The sequence below is a fragment of the Anastrepha obliqua genome, chromosome 4, assembly GCF_027943255.1.
Source record: "Anastrepha obliqua isolate idAnaObli1 chromosome 4, idAnaObli1_1.0, whole genome shotgun sequence".
Taxonomy (NCBI): domain Eukaryota; kingdom Metazoa; phylum Arthropoda; class Insecta; order Diptera; family Tephritidae; genus Anastrepha; species Anastrepha obliqua.
In genome coordinates, this window is record NC_072895.1 from 89,240,451 (window position 1) to 89,259,415 (window position 18,965).

The following is an 18,965-nucleotide window of genomic DNA, read 5'->3' on the forward strand; positions in this document are numbered from 1 at the left end:
GTCATGCGAGAGAGGGCTCGACTACTCAATTGCTTACTTAGCCCATAGTAACACCTATTAGCAAGAGTGATTCTCCGTTTGATCTCCAGGCTGATATCATTGCTGCTGTTAACGGCGGTGCCAAGATAAATAAATTCTGGCACAACTTCGAAGGTATAGTTGTCCGCAATGATGTGCGTTCCTACACGCCGTGTGTTCCGCGTTGTAGACAGCATATACTTCGTTTTACCCTCGTTCACCGCCAGACCCACTCGTAATGATTATTTTTCGATAGCACAAAATGCAGCGGTGACATCTCGCTTACAGCGGCCGATAATGTCAATGTCATCGGCGTACGCAAGGAGCTGGACACATTTGTAGAAAATAGTGCCATTACGATGAACACCTGCTTTTCGGAGCACCCCTTCCATCACGAACTTGAAGAGGTTGCATGACAGTGGATCGCCTTGTCTGAAATCTCGAACGGTACTGAATGGCTCGGAGAGGTTATTTCCTACCTTGATGGAGCAAATCATTCTGCAAAGCCGTATGAGCTTCGCTGGTATACCGAACTCAGACATGGTGGCGTACAGGCAATCCCTTATCGGGCTATCGAACGCAGCTTTATATTCGACAAAGAGATGATGGGTGTCGACTTGCTTTTAATGGGTCTTTTCCCAGGTTAGAGTATTAGGGCCGAGTTATTAAGTAACGAGCTCGCGCTGCAAAATATTTTATTTAAGTTTCATACAAATTGTCTTATTTTCACCTTCAATACCTACCTCTTTTCTAGTCCAAAAATGCTCCATACGAATGTTTTATTTTTTTAAACAGTGTTGGAAGTCTTCTTGAATGGGCTGATGGATTTCCTTGGCATTTATCTTTTTATATGTGAAGACCAAATATCCTTCCGCTACTCTGATGTTACAAGCTAAAACTCTTATTGTCTATGAGTTTGTTTGGTTTCAAAATTGAAATCCAGCCCAAAATCAACTTCAATCAAATGTTCGATCTGTTTGATTGTTCTTGGCTTCCTGTGCGATGGAGCTGAAACAGAGACGTTGAGTGAAAAAGATAAGTGAAAAACACAAAGATTTGAAAGAAAAGTTCTCAGAATAATTTTTGGCACTTTCAAAGTTGCACAAGATGAATGCCTCATACGATAGAATGATGAACCGGAGGAATTAATTAAAAGCGCAAATGGAGTCCCTTACATCAAAGCGCAACGAACGCGATGGTTAGGCCACCTTATGAGAATGGTCAGCTCAAGAGCCCAAAAGGAAATACTGGAGCTGAATGCATACAGAAATAAAGCAAGAGGAAGACCAAATTCGAGATGTATAGATGACGTGAAGGAAGATCTGGAACAACTTAAATTGAATAACTGGAAGGAAATGACACCAGACTGAGCAGCATGGAGGTGTACTATTCGATAGGGCAAAGCTCATAAGAAGCTGTAGCGCCAAACGATGATGATGATGAATTGTTTTTAGTAAAAATCGTGTTTCTTTGGCTTCCATCTACTACGAAAAACTAAAAATTCGAAAAAAATCCAACCAAGGAAATTTTCGAGAAGTATCTTTATACAAATGGATTTTGGTTTTGCCAGGTTCTACTGGTCGACGACGCTATTAGAAACAACTTTTTTCTTTTACATATTTAATCTGTTTGCCTATTGCGGGTTTTGAAGCCAAGGTAACCGAATGATAGTCAAGCGCAAGGAAGCACCTTCGGTTACGGCGGCCACATTATAATCTGCAAATTAACAGAAAAAACTAAAACTTTTACTCTAACTCGCAAGCGAGCTTGGCAGGCCGAGAGAGGCTGCAGATGGACAAAACTGATGTTACCCGTCATGTACGATCGATTGTCGCAGTTCCTCATGTCACTAAGCAGAGGGGACTGTAAGAGGCTGGTTGGACTGATGACGGGCCACTTTCTATAGGCAAAGCACACGGAAAAGGTAGGCATCTTATACAATGCACTCTGCCCAGCATATGAACATGGACATGAGGATGAGACAGCGGACCCCTTTCTGTGCAACTGCCCCGCCTTCGCTTGAATCAGGCTTGAGGTCTTTGGCACTGATGTGCTAAGAAGCGACCACCTTGGCTCCTTGACACCACATGATCTACTCAGATTTCTTCGGAGGATGAGTAGATTTAAAGCAAATTAAAAAGGGAATCCGAGTGCAGCACAATGTACTTAATTGTGTCTGAGTGCTGCACTTGCTTGTCTGTCCCGACAAAAAAAAACTAAAACTATCGGGGTATTTACAATGCTGCTGTAAGAGACGCATTGTTGTATGCCGTAAATCTTAAACGGCTAAAAATATATTTAGTGGGTATGTAAGGTAACGTACAAGTCGGATTATGAATTTTCACACAGTTAAAGAACAGTTAGTTGTGGTTTCGAATCTTCTGAACATTTATTAAACCGATAAAAATATTTCGACATAAGGCAATACGACACTTTTGACACCTTGCGAGTCATCTGCATTTACGAGGGTCGTTTGAAAAATCCCTAAAAAGTCAGAAGCTATCGAGGTTATGTTTAATTAGTAACATCTCTTCATCTCATGGATCGGTCTATTTCTTTTTGTTTGGCATTCGTTTGAATCGAAGAAGTCGAGTAATTAAAAAAAAATAGACGAAAGCAAATTTTGTGTGCTGACTAAACATTACTTCATGATGGGCAAAACGACTCATGAGACTAAAAAGAAGTTTGATACACATAATGGTGACTCCGCACCTTCAATTAAAACAGTTTATAAGTGGTTTCAAACATCATTTTTGAAGTTGCCATATGGGCACAAAAGACGCTGAAAAATCTGGACGCCAAATTGAAGTTACTACTCCAGAAATCCTTAATAAAATTCATGATATGGTGATGGATTGCAGAAAAGTGGATGTACGCCAGATTGCTAGTGCAATGCGCATCTCGAATAAATGGGCACGATAATATTTTGCATCAACATTTGGATATGACAAACCTATCCGCAAGATGGGAGCTGCGATTGTTCACGCTTGACCAAAAACGAAATCTTTTGAAGTGTTGCAAAGACGGTTTGCAGCTGTTACAGAAAAATGCGCAGTACTTTAAGCTTAGTTTCGTCACTGTGGATGAAACATGGATACATCACTACTCTGCTGAGACCAAAGAATAATCTAAGCAATGATTTACCAAAGAGGAATCTGCGCCAAAAAAGGTGAAGGCCGTTCTATCAGACGGAAAGATTATGGCGACTGTCTTTTGAGATTTGCAAGGAGTGGAAGAGGGGAAAACTATATATACATATATTTATATATTTCTTTGTGTTTGGCCGAGCTCCTCCTCCTAGTTGTGGTGTGCGGTTAGATGTTGTTCCACAAATGGAGGGACCTACAGTTTCAAGCCGACTGCTAACTCAGGATATTTTGTATGAGGAGCTTTTTCTTGGCAGAAATACACTCGGAGATTTGCTATCTCTGCCGATGGGCGACTGCTATTAGGAAACACTGTTTCTTTATTTTGGTGTTTCACCGAGATTCGAACCGACGTTCTCTCTCTGAATTCCGAATGGTAGTCACGCACCAACCCATTCGACTACGATCAAAACTATTACAGCTGCCTATTGTTCGGCGTTATTGGATCGTTTCAAAATCGAGTTGCAAGAAAAATACCACGATTGGCCTCAGCAGTTGTGGTCGCAAAATTATTGAAAATAGGATTTAAACTCGTTTCAGATCTCCCCTATAGTCTAGACTTGGCTCACTTGGATCTCGCGGGCTACTGTTACCCAACTCTTACCTAAGTTTTGCTGTTATTGTTACCCTGTTATTTGTTATTTGGAGCAATGGCTGGCGGAAAAAAGATTTTATTCAAACGAGGAAGTGATTGCAGTAACGAATGGCTATTTTTCACACTTGAAAGAATCCTATTATTTGGAAGGGATCAACAAACTGGAACAGTGTTGGACGAAGTGTATACGCGTAGAAGAGGACTATGTCGAAAAATAAAAAACGTTTGCCCCAAACAATTAAGTAGTTTTTATTTTTACACGGACATTTCAAACGACCCTCGTATATCACTTAACAAAAAAAAAATTCTTGAATAATTCCTTTTTTAACGTTTAGTTATCGCCTTTTATTTGTTTGTGTATAAACATCAAACACGCGGTGTTCCCAAGCGGTCCCCCATCCAAGTACTAACCGCACCCGACGCTGCTTAATTTCGGTGATCGGACGAGACCCGATGTTGTCAGCGTGGTATGGTTTGCTAAACTCGGCCAAAATCGCATAAGCGGTTATCGCGTCAATCAAGAGGAAAAAGTATAAACACTGAGTTCCTCCTATTCGCTTTTCAGAGTTACTTCATTAACCTAACCTAACTTTTGACTTTTGCCTACAAAAGCTCACTATTTTGACACCTTAGGCCGGATTCACACTATGATGCCGATCACGGTCCGCTCTCGGTCCAGTCTCGGTCCGGTAAAATATTCACAAACGAAAAACAATGACTGTATTCACACTATCCGTGCTGTTCAAGTTTCGGTACAGTCACACTCCAGCATCGATCAAGTTCGAAGAATATTTTGCTGGAGCGTGACCGAACTTGCCGCGACTTGTACTGATAGTGTGAATAACGTTGCGTTCTCGGTTCAGTCTTTCGACAATAGCAAAGGAGTGCAGATCGAAGTTTTTACAATGACAGCTGAAAAATCTTGGTCTTTTGAAAAAGGTAAGTAATTGCATACAGACGACGAACGATGAATCGCGACTGGACCGATGTAAGAACACAAATGTAGATGTCGAAAGATTTTACCGAACCGAGACTAGACCGAGAACGAACCGTGATCGGCACCATAGTGTGAATCTACCCTTATTCTTAGTTCTCTCTCACACCTCATCTAGAAGTAAATTACAACAAATTTACGTTTATTTTATACTTTAATTTGTGTAATATTTGCCTCAATCTATTTTAAATCAGTGGTTGCTCACCACAATTCATTTTGTTAGTCATTTAGTTAGTTAGATGCATCCATATGTGCAAAAATATAATAGGCTTTTAAAAATTCTAACTACTTTTTTAATGCTACGCTCAAGTAAGGTGGAAAAAGGCTAAGAATTTCAATTGCAATTTTGATATAAAATACTATGTGAGTTTTTAGCTCTAATGAATATTTCTATGACACTTCCCATGAATGACCTTAATTTGGAACAATGATGAGAAAAAAGAGGTGAAAGATTCTCATTAACAACTTCTGAATTCCTTCGAATTCTCAAAGAGCAATTTTTCTATCATTCTCTCAAAAATAAGACAAGTATTTTTTCATAGATTTTTTCGAACAATAAATAACTATTGCCCACAGTGCCTCACCACGCTCTCAATCTCTCCATAGGCAGCGGGTCACGTGTGTCATTGTGTGTGCGAGCGAGCACAAAAAACGAGCTGTTGACTGCCAATGAGAATGATAAAAGTTAAAATAAATGATGGTAATTAAAATGTAAATGCAAAGCACAAACAAAAAACGATATACTCAGTACAATAACAACACGCTCGAGGTGTTGCTAAGGCCTGTAGTTACAAAATGGTTAATGATAGAAGTGTAACAAAAGTAAAGGCCATTGGGGGTCTCTAATGGGTTGTAGGAGTCATGGCGATACAGTAATGTAGGGGGAAAAAATAATGCTAAATGGAAAGAGCAAAAGACAAGCAAAATGATGGAAGGAATTAAAGTTTAGAAGACAAATGGAAAACGTTTGTAGGCAATTTAGCGCAAAAGTAAAGAAAAATTAAAAATAAAAATAGAAAATAAATAAATACAAATGGAAATGCTAAGAGCGGAAGCAGAGCCATGCAACAAATTAAGAGTTGCCGACTTAGTTATTTTAGTGTATCCTTTTTACACCAACGGGCAAACAAATTGGCAAGTGTTCAAATAACCTAAAGATAGCAATAAAGTAAGGGGAATGTTAAAAAAGCATATAAAAGTGATTGGGACATGGCAGGTAAGCGAGCAGTCCAAAATAAGCGGCTGAGTGAGGGTATACGAATATAAATAGTACTGGCTCATTAAACATTACCTGCGGAGAGTGGTAATTGTAAAACAACAAAAAAATATAACAATAACAAAATACAGCTGAAATGCAAAGTGTTGTTTTTAAAAATAAAATAAAACAAATTAATTTGTTTTTTAATCAGATACCAATAGTGGATATATATTTTGCAGGCTCTTTTTAGTCGTTTGGGTTTTATATAAAGTACATAATATCTTTACTGAGCTAATTTTAATGAGTTCAGTGCACTCGGTATTCTAACTTTTTTCACTTAACGGTTATTTGCAACAGAAAAACCAAATTAAGAGAGACATACCCAATATTCGTAATACAATATTTTAATATATTTAATGCTAATTTTTTTTTTGTCAATTTCAAAAAAAATTTATAAATTTTATAAAAGTTCTTTTGTACTAAATTTACAAACATTTTAAACTTTTAATTAGAATATATATTATGTTAATATACATTTTTTTCGTAAATTTTTTATTTATTAAAAAAATAAATAAAAAAATGAAAATGGAAAAAGAAGCTGAATGTTAATTCCAAGAGTATGCGTTTTTTTCCAACTGTTAGAATATTAAATATTTAAATTGGCAGCAGCGACAAGCAATGACAAACCTGCAGGATGTTTTCTACTATAGAAAAAACGTCCCATTTGTATGATAAATTTAAGTTGATAATTGGGAAGAAAAGCTTGTTTCTTGAGGAGCATAATTTCGACCCAGCTCATAGAAAAGCCACCAGTGATGTTTTTGACAACATAGAACAGTTTAATTAAAGATGAACCACACTTAAAATTTTTCATTCATTTAGTATACGAAATTCAAAAAAATTCTAAACTTTTTAATCAGAATATTTTTAACGCTATATTTTTTTTGTACATGTTTTAATTTTATAAACAGTTTTTTATACAAAATTCACAAAACTTTTACAAATTGCAAGATATTGTCATACAATTTTTTAAATTTTCAACTTTTCATTCAGAATATCATTTATGCTACATTTTTGTCGTACATTTTTTATAAAAATATTTTAATTTCATAAAATTTTTTTTATACAAAATTCACAAAAATTTTACAAATTTCAAAATATTGTCATACAAATTTTCAACTTTTTTTTCAGAATATTTTTTATGCTACATTGCTTTCGTACATTTTTTATAAAAATGTTTTAATTTTATAAAATTTTTTTTTACAAAATTCACAAAAATTCTACAAATTTCAAAATATTGCCATACAAATTTTCAACTTTTTAATCAGAATATTTTTTATGCAACATTTTTTTCGTACATGTTTTTTAAAAATGTTTTAATTTAAATTTTATAAAAATTTTTTTGTTTCAATTACACAAAAATTTAATAAATTTTAAGCTTTGTAATCAGAGTATTTTGTATGCCATTTTTTCCGTACATTTTATTTTTTAAATTTTATAAACTTTTTTTTGTACGAAATTCACAAAAATTTTAAAAATTTCAAATTTCGACATGCTATTCGAAATAGCCGTGCACGAAATGGTGTATTCACTGCTTATGCAAAAATGCTTCTGTAAGCTTAAATGCTAACTGCAATCCACCAACGATCACTTTTTGGTTTCACTCCCAAATGTATGTGAAAATTTCGCCAACACAAACAACAAAAAAAAAATACCAACAATACGTACTGACACGAAGATTGGGCTTACTGAAAATGCAAAAACAAGACACGTATTTGTTTTTGTCAAATTACACTATGTGACTAATGCTGAAAACAGTGAAGCCCGTAAACGCAATTCCGACCCAGCTGTTTCAATCAAACTAATGAGAACCCCATGTAAACGAAAAGTTCCTTCCTTCCGTATCGTAGTACCGTAGATTTTATTTCACGATTATTAAAAAAATTCCGTAATTTCGACCCAGCTGATTGCTCTCTCACCACGCAGTGTTGCCAAACAGTACATTTCGAAATCATTTACAAAATAAACTTAGAAAAATGATAATTTTTGTTAAAATAGCTTAAAAATACTGTTGAATAATGTTAATTATAGATAAATGAACTATTTGCATTTGTTGGTTTTTGGCTTTGGTTTATTAAACAATGAAAAATTGTAACTGATAACGCGGATGTGTGAAAAAGTGTGTAAGCAAAAATATCAATGGCAACATTGTGTCGATACAAGCAGATGCATATGCATATATATTCATAAATTTGTGTACAAACATATTAAACACGGAAATGGCGCTGAACGACGATCATCTTGTATCGCTAGTACAAGACAAAAAGGAACTCTACGAGAAGAGCAATCCTCTATATAAGTTCCAGGGAAGGAAAACGTTGATATGGAAACAGATCGGAAAGGAGCTGCGCACAAGTGGTGAGTGGGAGCTATATTTACTAGTATTTCAAATTTCATAACAAAGTTATTTTAAAGGTGAGGTATGCAGACGGAGATGGTTAGCTCTTCGCGATCGGTATGGCAGAGAAGCCAGAAAATCAGAAGCACCATCATCTGCTTGAAAGCATGTCATTTTTAAGTATAGTTGGAATATTTTTATAAAGCGATAACTAATAATGTTTTTTTAAAGAATTAGGTGCTCACAAAATGTGTGCCCAGAAGTAGCTTCGCCTACGCCTTCAATTGCTACTTCTATGCCCTCACCGTTGCCACCAATAGTGCCAGCAGAAGAGTTTTTTGATGATGTAGATTCACCATTGCCATCAACATCAGCGACATCTCCACCCCAGTCACAGCGACCTAGCGACCTTGGATTTGATAACCACTGGTGCCCCAATTCCTATTCAATGGCCGAACTTTATACCTTCTGCACTTTTTTTGGTCCTTGTATTTTTTATATAAAATATATAGTTGAAATAAATTAAGAAATAAGTCGCAAATTTCGATGTCTTCTTCATCCATTTTGTCACCGATGTATTTTGTAAATATTGTTTGTATGTATGTAACCAACTAAAACAGCTGTTATCTACGGGAAATAGTTTTGCTCAGTTTTGTGCACGGTAAGGGCATGCGGTAAGGAAATTCCGTGCGGGCTTCACTGTTTTCAGCATAATACTGACATGGCTGACGACTCCCCACAGTACATAACTCCCCACTCTCCGTTATATTTATGCGTTTTCTTTAACATTTATGTTGCGAATGAATAGAGCAGCTAATCTAATTTCGATTATTTCAACGTCCAACTGTCCATAAAACACATTCTAAAAATTACCAAAATGCGCGAATTAATGAATTTGGAAATAAAACGCCAACAAATTTGCTTAAGATCTTAACAACCGAAAACATATATACATACGCGAGCCATGTGAGATCGCTACCGAGAGCTAAGAAAGAAAGAGAGACTTATTATCGGAAGGAAGAAACGAGAGGCCGAAGTACGTGAGTGCGAATAGCTTGAGATGCTGGCCAATAGGAACAACGCCTGAAAAGTCTGCCAGAAAGTTCGGCGGCTTACAGAAGGTTTTAAGATCGGGGCGTTTTCCTGTAAGAACAAAGACGTGGATCTGCTGACTAACATCCAGATCATACTTAAATTATGGAGGAATACTTCTCGAATCTGCTAAATAGTGATAGCTGCGCATGTCACAGAGAATGGGAAGATCCGGATACCCCAAAATATTTACTAGTTTATATACCAATACAAGCTTTTCTGCTTAATAGATATAACCATAGGCATAAAATATTCTGTTAGAAAGTAGTCAGGCCGATAGCCCCAGATGCTAGTTGCCTTGCTATTGATATGTAATAATTTATAATTATATTTCATATAAATAATTAAATAATTTCGATTATAGCCTAAAATGTATCTGTGAGTCTACAATGCGTTTTTCTTGCCTTAAAAAAATTTGCTTTTTTTTAAAGCACTTTTTCAAAATATTCAGCGTGCAAAAATTTGCAAATAAGTACTTCACTAGGGGCATAAATGTCTTTTAAACACTTTTTTTGTTTTTTTAATTAAGCCTTTTGTTGGGTGGAGACGTAAATGTGTATTATTTTTTTCAGATGCGTATAATAGCAACAACCTTCAATTGAGTATTTAAGTTTATATTTTTATTTAAGTTTATATTTCAATCATACCTGCATATAGTTTATACGCTTTTATTTCGGTCACAAATCTGCTCGCATGTAAGATTTCGCCATTCAAAGTGTATAAAAGCTGACAAGCTTGTCCGCTCCTTGACTTTTGATTAACTATTATCCTACCACTTGTGCTCATTATTCTCTGCTTTTCAACAGGTAGTCTACTTTTTAACAGCGGCATTTGTTTGCTTAGCTGTTTTGTTATTTGCGTCATTTGAACATTTTTCTACTTCAACCCTGATTCTATTACCCTGTCTTACACTGCTATTTTATGCATAAATATTAATAAAGCCTCGCAGTAATCCGTAAACACTTGTTTACCTTTTTTGCTTCAGCTTTTCCTTCTACAATTTTCATAAGTTCCATTTCCTTTTTAAGCAATAATATATTACTTATTTACATGAGAAATTACCAAATAAAGGCGTCCGTTGAAAATGAAGTTCACTCGTTTATTCTCAGCCTCATTTGCGACTTCATTTGATACAAAGATCCGCTACAGACCTCTCACCACAATTTGTGTACATTTATGACCTTTTCATACGCTCTCAGTTCGCATTGGGCTGCTAGGTACATTTACTGGTGGTGGAAAACTCAATGTTAATCCCAAGATTATGTGTTTCATTCCAACTGTTCGGATATTAAATATTCAAATTGGCAGCAGCGGCAGGCAATGACAAACCTGCTAGTGAATTCTACTATAGAAAAAACGTCCCATTTGTATGGCAAATTTAAGGCGACAAGCGGGCAGGAAGAAAAGCTTATATCTTGAGGAGCATCATTTCGAGTCAGTTCATTGAAAAGGCAGCAGCGATGTTTTTGACAACATAGAACAGTTTATGATCAATGATCCACAACACTTAAAATTTCTTATTCCTTTAATAAGAAGCGTTCAAAAGTAAACCATCAGGATGCCGGTAAAAGCATTTCGCATACTTTTTAGTATCTAAAATAAAGGGAGACCCAACATTAGCGTCCGCTTATAGACCGTTATGTATGCTGGATAGCGCAGGAAAACTCTTTGAGAAACTGATAAAGCATAGGCTTAGCGAAGCCGTAGACAACCGCGGCGGCCTCTCCGACAAGCAGCATGGTTTAAGAAGTGGCAGATCTACCTTAGGAGCCATCCAAGATGTAATAGTTAGAGTAGAACATGCCCGGGCAGGTAATCGATACTCCAAACGCTTAGTATTACTAGCCACACTGGATATTAGAAATGCTTTCAACAGTTTAAGCTGGGACGACGTAATTGAAGCCTTAAAGGTAAAATTCAAGATCCCGAATAATCTATTGAAGATTATTCGTAGCTATCTCAGCAATCGCGTGTTCTTATACGAAACGCGAGAAGGGTGTAAGACTAAACAAATAACAGCAGGTGCGGCCCAAGGATAAATACTCAGACCTGAACTCTGGAATATAAGCTACGATAAAATCCTTCGAATAGAGATGCCTGAAAATGTGCATTTAGTGGGATACGCCGATGGCATGGCAGCTGTAATAATCGCCCGAAACACCGACGAAGCTAAAAGGAAGTTTAATCAGGTGATGATCCGAGTCCGGACATGGCTAGAAGACCATGGATTAAAGCTGTCCACAGAGAAAACAGAGCTAATCCTTCTAACGAATATACGTATCCCATTAGAAGTAGATATACAAGTACTCGATGCCACTTTATCGACAAAAAGAGTGGCCAAGTACCTACCTAGGAGTGCAATTAGACACAAGGCTAACCTACTGGACGCATATAAACCATGCTGCCACAAGAGCTGCCAAAGTAAGCGGCATGTTAAGTAAGCTCATGGCAAACCTTGGAGGTCCAACGCAGAACAAGCGAAAACTTTTAATGGATACGACGAACTCGATTCTTTTATACGGATGCGAAATATGGGCAGGCAAGATGGAACTCTGAACGGTATGGTAGATGGACAGCGAGACTAATATCCGATCTAAAAAAGGGGGCAGAAAGAAAGCACGGTGAGGTTAACTATTACCTCACACAGATTTTGTCCGGACATGGGTCATTTCGCAAGTACTTGTGGCGAATGGGAAAAGTGAGTCGACCAAACTGCATATATGGAGATACTAAGTATGATGATGCGGAGCACACCTTCTTTAAATGCGAGAGGTGGGACGTAGAGAGAACAGGTCTGCAACGAGCTACTGGTGTATTTACACCTGAAGAAATTATCGAGAAAATGATGATAGACGAAGAAAAATGGAATGCCGTCAAATATTTTGTGGAGGATATTATCCGAAAAAAGAAGCGCGAAATAGAAAGTTATGCTGAAGAGCATTGAGCAAAGGTTTCTCAAAACAGGCGATCCTGGACGCAGGGTGAGTAAGTAAGTGTCCTTCTTAGGACGCTGTCTTGGCCCTCTACCTCGAAGCCATGCGGAAGCAGTCCCGGGGTGGAGGTAAAACTCCAAGAGAAGAGGAGGGATATTTTTAGTGGAATCATCACACACGTAGTAGCGACGGTTACTATATGGTGCGAAGGCATTTTTAACCCAACCTCACCGCCAAAAAAAATAGAAAAAAAAATAGAAAAAAATAAAGTTATTTGGAATGAATTGCGCTCTCGAGACGGCGCTACGTACCACACAAGCAACGAAACAATTGTTCTTTTACGGGAAAAGTTTGCGGACCGTGACATCTCTCGAAGAGGTTATCCCAATTGGCCACCGAGATCTTGTGATTTAACACCTTGTGACTTTTTTCTTTGGGGCCACGTGAAAGAGAAGGTCTACGCCAAAAGCCCAGGGTCGATTCAAGAGATCAAAGCTGAAATTCGTGAGGCTGGCGAGTACATAGGCAGCCACTTTGCAATTCGGTTATGGAAAATTTCATGAAAAGGATATTGTCCTGTAAGCGTGGTCGTGGTGGTCATTTGCCTGATGTTATTTTCCACTATTAACGTCATACCTTCCTCTTTATAATGAAATAAACAACCGATCATTTATATTAAAAAATAACATTTTTCTTTGAATATTATTGGAAAACCCTATAAAGATATGTTTTCAAGAAATGAGATTTTTTATAAAAAAAAGGCCACAAGTTTTGATTAAGAAAGTAGTGCCACTAACCATTACCACACTAGTCTCCATTTTTGCATTATTCTGCCGAATAAGATGATTACGAGCGGAGCTCAATAAGTACCCGTGTTAGAAATGAATACACCATTTTCTCAAAATTTGTTTTAATTGTTCATCATAGTCCCCTTTTAGAAATATGCACATCTCCCAACGCTTAGGCCATTTTTTAACCCCTCCAAAAATAGGATTTGTCGAACTCCCCAAAATATGCCTCTGTTTTGGCGATAACTTCTTCGTTTGAACTAAATTTTTTTCCCGCGAGCCATTTCTTCATGTTAGGCAACAAGAAAAAGTCGCAGCGGATCAGGTCGGGTGAATACGAGGCGTGCGGCAGCGATGCATGAAGTTTGGCGGCGACAACTCCGGATGAATGTGCTGCTGCACAATTTCTCGTTCTGTGAAAGTGGTCCAAAAACTCGTTGTAGTATTATCTAGTGATCGCTGTTCTTTTTTTCTAAAAAGTCCAAGAGAATGATGCCGTTCGCATGCAAAAAAATCATCGCCATGACCTCTCCGGTCGATTGGAGTGTATTCGCTTTTTTTGGAGCAGATTCACTGAGAGACATCCATTGTTTTGAATGTTGCTCTGTTTCTGCTGTGTAATGTTGAATCCAGGTTTCATCAACGGTGACAACTCGACGCAAAAATGTCTACGGATCTTGCTTAAATTGCTCCGAAAACTGCTTCGAAGTTAACAGCCGCATCCACTTGTTGTCCACCGTGAGCAATCGTGGGCCGACAATTTTTGCATCGCCAACTTATCATGTAAAATATTAATTGCCATTCCGGTCGTCACACGTATGACCTCTGTTACTTCGCTATGGACTTTTTAAATGATTTCCTCGGTAACCACATCTGCCGGGCGTCCTGGTGGCTTCTCATCAGGAACTGATGTTTGCCCACGTTTAAATGCGTTGAACCAATATCTAACTGTGGTTGTGGATGGCGAAGCGTCCCCATAGACAACATCCAACTTTGCTCTTATCTACTCGCGTTTTTTCCATTCAAAAACCAAAAGCCGATTACCGAACTTTACTGCTCTTTCTATCTTAGCGAAAATCACGAAATACATCTTACTCGAATACCTGCCAAATTCAAATAAACCTATCAATCCGTCTGAATTTTGTTTTGCCGTCGTTTGATAGATGGCAGCACATTTTTTTTTTTCTTTTTATGGAAACGTTATAAATAAATAGATACATTTCACGTTATTACACCTAGTTATATAACAAACAAGCAATTTTAGTTTGTGAATTTATGAATGTACTTATTAATATCCACTTGGTCCAGTGGTTTCGTCCTCGTCAGCCTCCTACATAGTATATATTGCTTCATCGCAAAGAGATGAGCCTTCAGCATTGATGTGTTGCTCAATCCTATTGGCATGCTTGACAGCGTAGAGATTTATCATTTCATTGACTGTATGAAATTGTAGGTCTCTATGTAGGTCGTCATTCCATATATACCAGGGGGATTTTACGATGTCCCGGATTACCTTGTTTTGAAAACGATGAATGATTTTTTCATTACCTTTTGCGGTGCATCCCCACAGTTGAGCTCCACAAGTCCACACTGGCCTAAGGACTTGTTTGTAAATTAACAATTTATTTTCAATGCGTAATTTAGACGTTCTGCCGATAAGCCAGTACAAGTTTCTATATTTTAAATTGAGTTTAGCGACTTTGGTTTTGACATGTTCCTTCCACCTGAGCTTAGTGTCTAATGTAATGTCCAAGTACTTTGCTGTACAAACATACGGAACGTTTGCGGAAAATATTTGCATGGGTTTGTAGATAACTTTTTTGATTGGGAAGTTTACGTGTACCGATTTAGTGTCGTTAAGTTTAATATTCCACAAACTAGTCCAGTTTGTTATTACAGTAATCGATTCCTGTAGCTTCGCAGTAGATTCATTCACGTTTTCGACGGCAGCGAGGACGCACGTATCGTCCGCAAATGTCGCTATTTTGCAGGATTTAGGAACAAGCAAATCGGAAGTATACAACAAATACAATCCAGGTCCAAGTATGCTGCCTTGCGGAATGCCCATGTTTTACGCGAAAATATCGATCTTCAATATAAGAAGTCAATAATTCGGTAAATTGCATCGGAAGTAACGTCTTAAGTTTATAGATCAACCCCTCATGCCAGACTTTATCAAACGCCTGAGCTACATCTAGGAAAATCGCAGAGCAGATGTTATTTTTTTCCAGAGACTCTTCTATTGTGTGAACTATTCGATGAACTTAGTCTATCGTCGAGTGTTTTTCTCTGAAGCCAAATTTATGTGTTGGAATTAGTTGCTTGAGTGAAATTATTTCTTTTCGGCGTAAGACAAATATTTTCTCGAAAAGTTTTCCCATGAGTGGTAGTAATGAAATTGGGCGATAAGAAGCTGCCTCGTTTGGATTTTTTCCTGCTTTAGGGATCATTATGATCTCTGAAAATTTCCAATGTAATGGGATATAACAGGTGGCGCTAAAGTAATCCTCCTATCAGAAAATGCTATAAATTTTGCGATTGGCCTCTAATGTCAGTTCTGTTTTGACATTTGTGTAGTAAACAAATACGCTACACTGCTCCAGAACGCGGAATATTGCTGACTATTTATTTAATCAATAATCGGTCGGTGACTTTGGCACAACGTGAATTTCCTCGCAGATTTCCTCGCCGTCCAACGCCTACTGGTGAAACACTGCGACGTTTAGCTGCTCGCCTCGCAGAGACTGGCACAACACGAGGTGCTGGCGGGCGTGGCAGACCCCGGAGTAGCCGTTCTGCAGAGAATATTGCTGCTGTAGCCGAGGATGTCATGGAAGCGCCGTCGACATCGACCAGACGACGTGCCACGCAAATGGGTATCAGTCGATGGTCTTTCCAGCGAATTTTGGTACAATATTTGAAGATGTTTCCGTACAAAGTCCAGACGGTACATCAGCTGTTAGCTGCTGACCGCCAATCGCGTCTAACATACGCTCAAGCCATCCTTAATCACCACCAAGAGGAAGATGATTTTTCATCAAAACTAATCATGAGTGATGAGGCCCATTTCCAATCTTTGCGGGTACGTAAATAAGCAAAATTTACGCGTCTGGGGCACTGAAAATCCGCGTGTAACCCACGAAGAGCCATTACACCCGCTCAAAGTCACTGTATGGTGTGCTGTTTTCGCTGGAGGAGTCATCGGACCTTTTTTCTTCGAAGACGTCGCGGGCCAAACGGTTACTGTGAATGGTGAGCGCTACAGAGCAATGATCAACGAGTTCTTTTTGCCGCAACTTGATTAATTGGGTTTGTAAAACATGTGGTTCCAATAGGACGGTGCAACGGCACACACTGCACGTGCCACAACCGATATGCTGAAGGATGCATTTCCCGGGCGCTTAATCTCCCGTTTTGGCGACTTGCACTGGCCAGCAAGATCGCCTGATTTGACCGCTCCAGACTTCTTTTTGTAGGGCTTTTTTAAGTCGCAAGCCTCAGACTCTTGCAGCTCTTCAATTCAATATCCGTCAAGAATGTGAGGACCTATCGCCGGAAGTTTTGGCCAAAGTGATGGAAAATGCCATAAAAAGGGCTCAAATAGCAATCAACTGTGGCGGCGGCTATTTACATGACATCATATACTCGACTTGATGTAAAAAAAATTAAAAGACCAAATAAAAATAATCCACAAGAAAAATCAAAGCTTTTCATTTTTTTTTTAAATTACAGCCAAAAAACATCGCAAGGTTACTTTTGCGCCACCTTGTACCTATTTCAGGCTGATGCACGCATTTATTATCGTTGTTAGTTTAATTAATGCCTTGTATGTTAGGTTTTTAAGAACAGCCGAAGTTATAAAGCCAAATCCGGGACTCTTCTTTGGTTTCAATTTAGATATTTGTGATGATACTTCCTCTGGTGTAAATAGTTTAATTTCGCAAAATTCTTGAACCGCTGGAGGTGAGGTGAAGTTATCATATCTTTCGTGGGGTTGAAATATCTTTTTAAGATGTTCCGCAAAGACCCTGGCTTTCTCAATGACGCTTTTTGCCCAAACTTGGGAATTATTTATTTTTTTGATCGGAGGATTGTGGGTAATTGGCTTTTTTAAATTTGCTGTAGTTTTTCAAAGCGAATAATCAGCTTTTTTATCTGCTGATAGGTTTTGTATTTTTGTATTGAACGCTCGATTTTTATGTTCTTGTATTTTGTCTTTGAGCAATTTGGTCAGTTTGTTTAGCTCAGTTTTTAAAGGAGAAAATCTTGTTGTTTGCCATTTTTTTTAATTTTCTCTTTTTGCTAAAAATACATAGTATTTCGCGAGGATATTTATAGGGAGTGTATTTTGGGGTCAGCTCTGGAGTGCTTAACCAAGCAGATTTCTGTATTTGCCTTGTAAAATCTGTTGTTTCCTTTTCGATGTCATACGCGTTGGTAATTGATGTATTTAACTCTAACTCTAACGAACTTTATTATAGAACTATTTTATTGCGCCACTAATAGTGATGAATATAGGTGAGTAATCTGAATTTAGATCCAAGCCATCTTTAACTGATATCATATTGCTCGGAATTTGACTGACGATAAAAAAGTCGATCAGGTCGGGCGATTTATCAGGATCAGTTGGCCAGTATGTTGGTTTACCTTTAGATACTACTCGACAACCTAGATCTTCAGCGGCTTTCCTGAGTTCACGATCCTTGGTAGTTGTTAAGCGCGAGCCCCAATTAACGTGCTTGACGTTAGATGGCAGCACATGATGATGCTAACACCAACGTGCCTCAGGAACGCCCTCTGTCATCAAACACGGGTACTTATTGAACCGCCCTCGTATATGATATTGAAATTTAACTAAGAAATAATATGACGAGCAATGTGAACAGTCGTTTTGCTTCGTGTACATCCACTCCATTAAATATTTTTGCATGCACTCCTTTCAACCAAAGCACAAAACAAATTAAATGAGTCAACTTAATTTACCTGGAATTGCTTGCATATTATGAAGAATAATTATTTTTTTGTTATTGCTTTTTATACCATTTCATGTTAGTTGCGAACTCATAGCAATTACCCAACACTCACACTTTTCTAAGGCAAAAAAAAGAGGTTGTCTGTAAAGTCGGTTTACTGACGATAGCTTAACGTGATAACGTCATAAGAAAATACTGATTGAATGGTTGCATTTTCAAAAGAAAATTTTAATTTTATATGTTTGATAGATATTTTGTATGGATATAGAGAATGAGTTAACATTAACATAACATAATATACTTTAACATAACATAACATAACATAACATAACACAACATAACATAACATAACATAACACAACATAACATAACATAACATAACATAACATAACATAACATAACATAACATAACATAACATAACATAACATAACATAACATAACATAACATAACATAACATAACATAACATAACATAACATAACATAACATAACATAACATAACATAACATAACATAACATAACATAACATAACATAACATAACATAACATAACATAACATAACATAACATAACATAACATAACATAACATAACATAACATAACATAACATAACATAACATAACATAACATAACATAACATAACATAACATAACATAACATAACATAACATAACATAACATAACATAACATAACATAACATAACATAACATACCATAACATAACATTACATTACATTACATAACATAACAAATTACCCCGTATTAAAGCACTTATCAACAGCTTTCATTTGATACCCATATTGTACATACACAACCAAAGGTTACCCGGGTC

The 18,965-nt window shown here is 37.4% G+C and overlaps 1 pseudogene; it reads right to left on the minus strand.

The window, feature by feature from the left end:
• Nucleotides 1-4,121: 4,121 nt before the first annotated feature.
• Nucleotides 4,122-4,240, minus strand: LOC129246504 (5S ribosomal RNA; annotated as a pseudogene).
• Between the last annotated feature and the right edge of the window lie 14,725 nt (nt 4,241-18,965).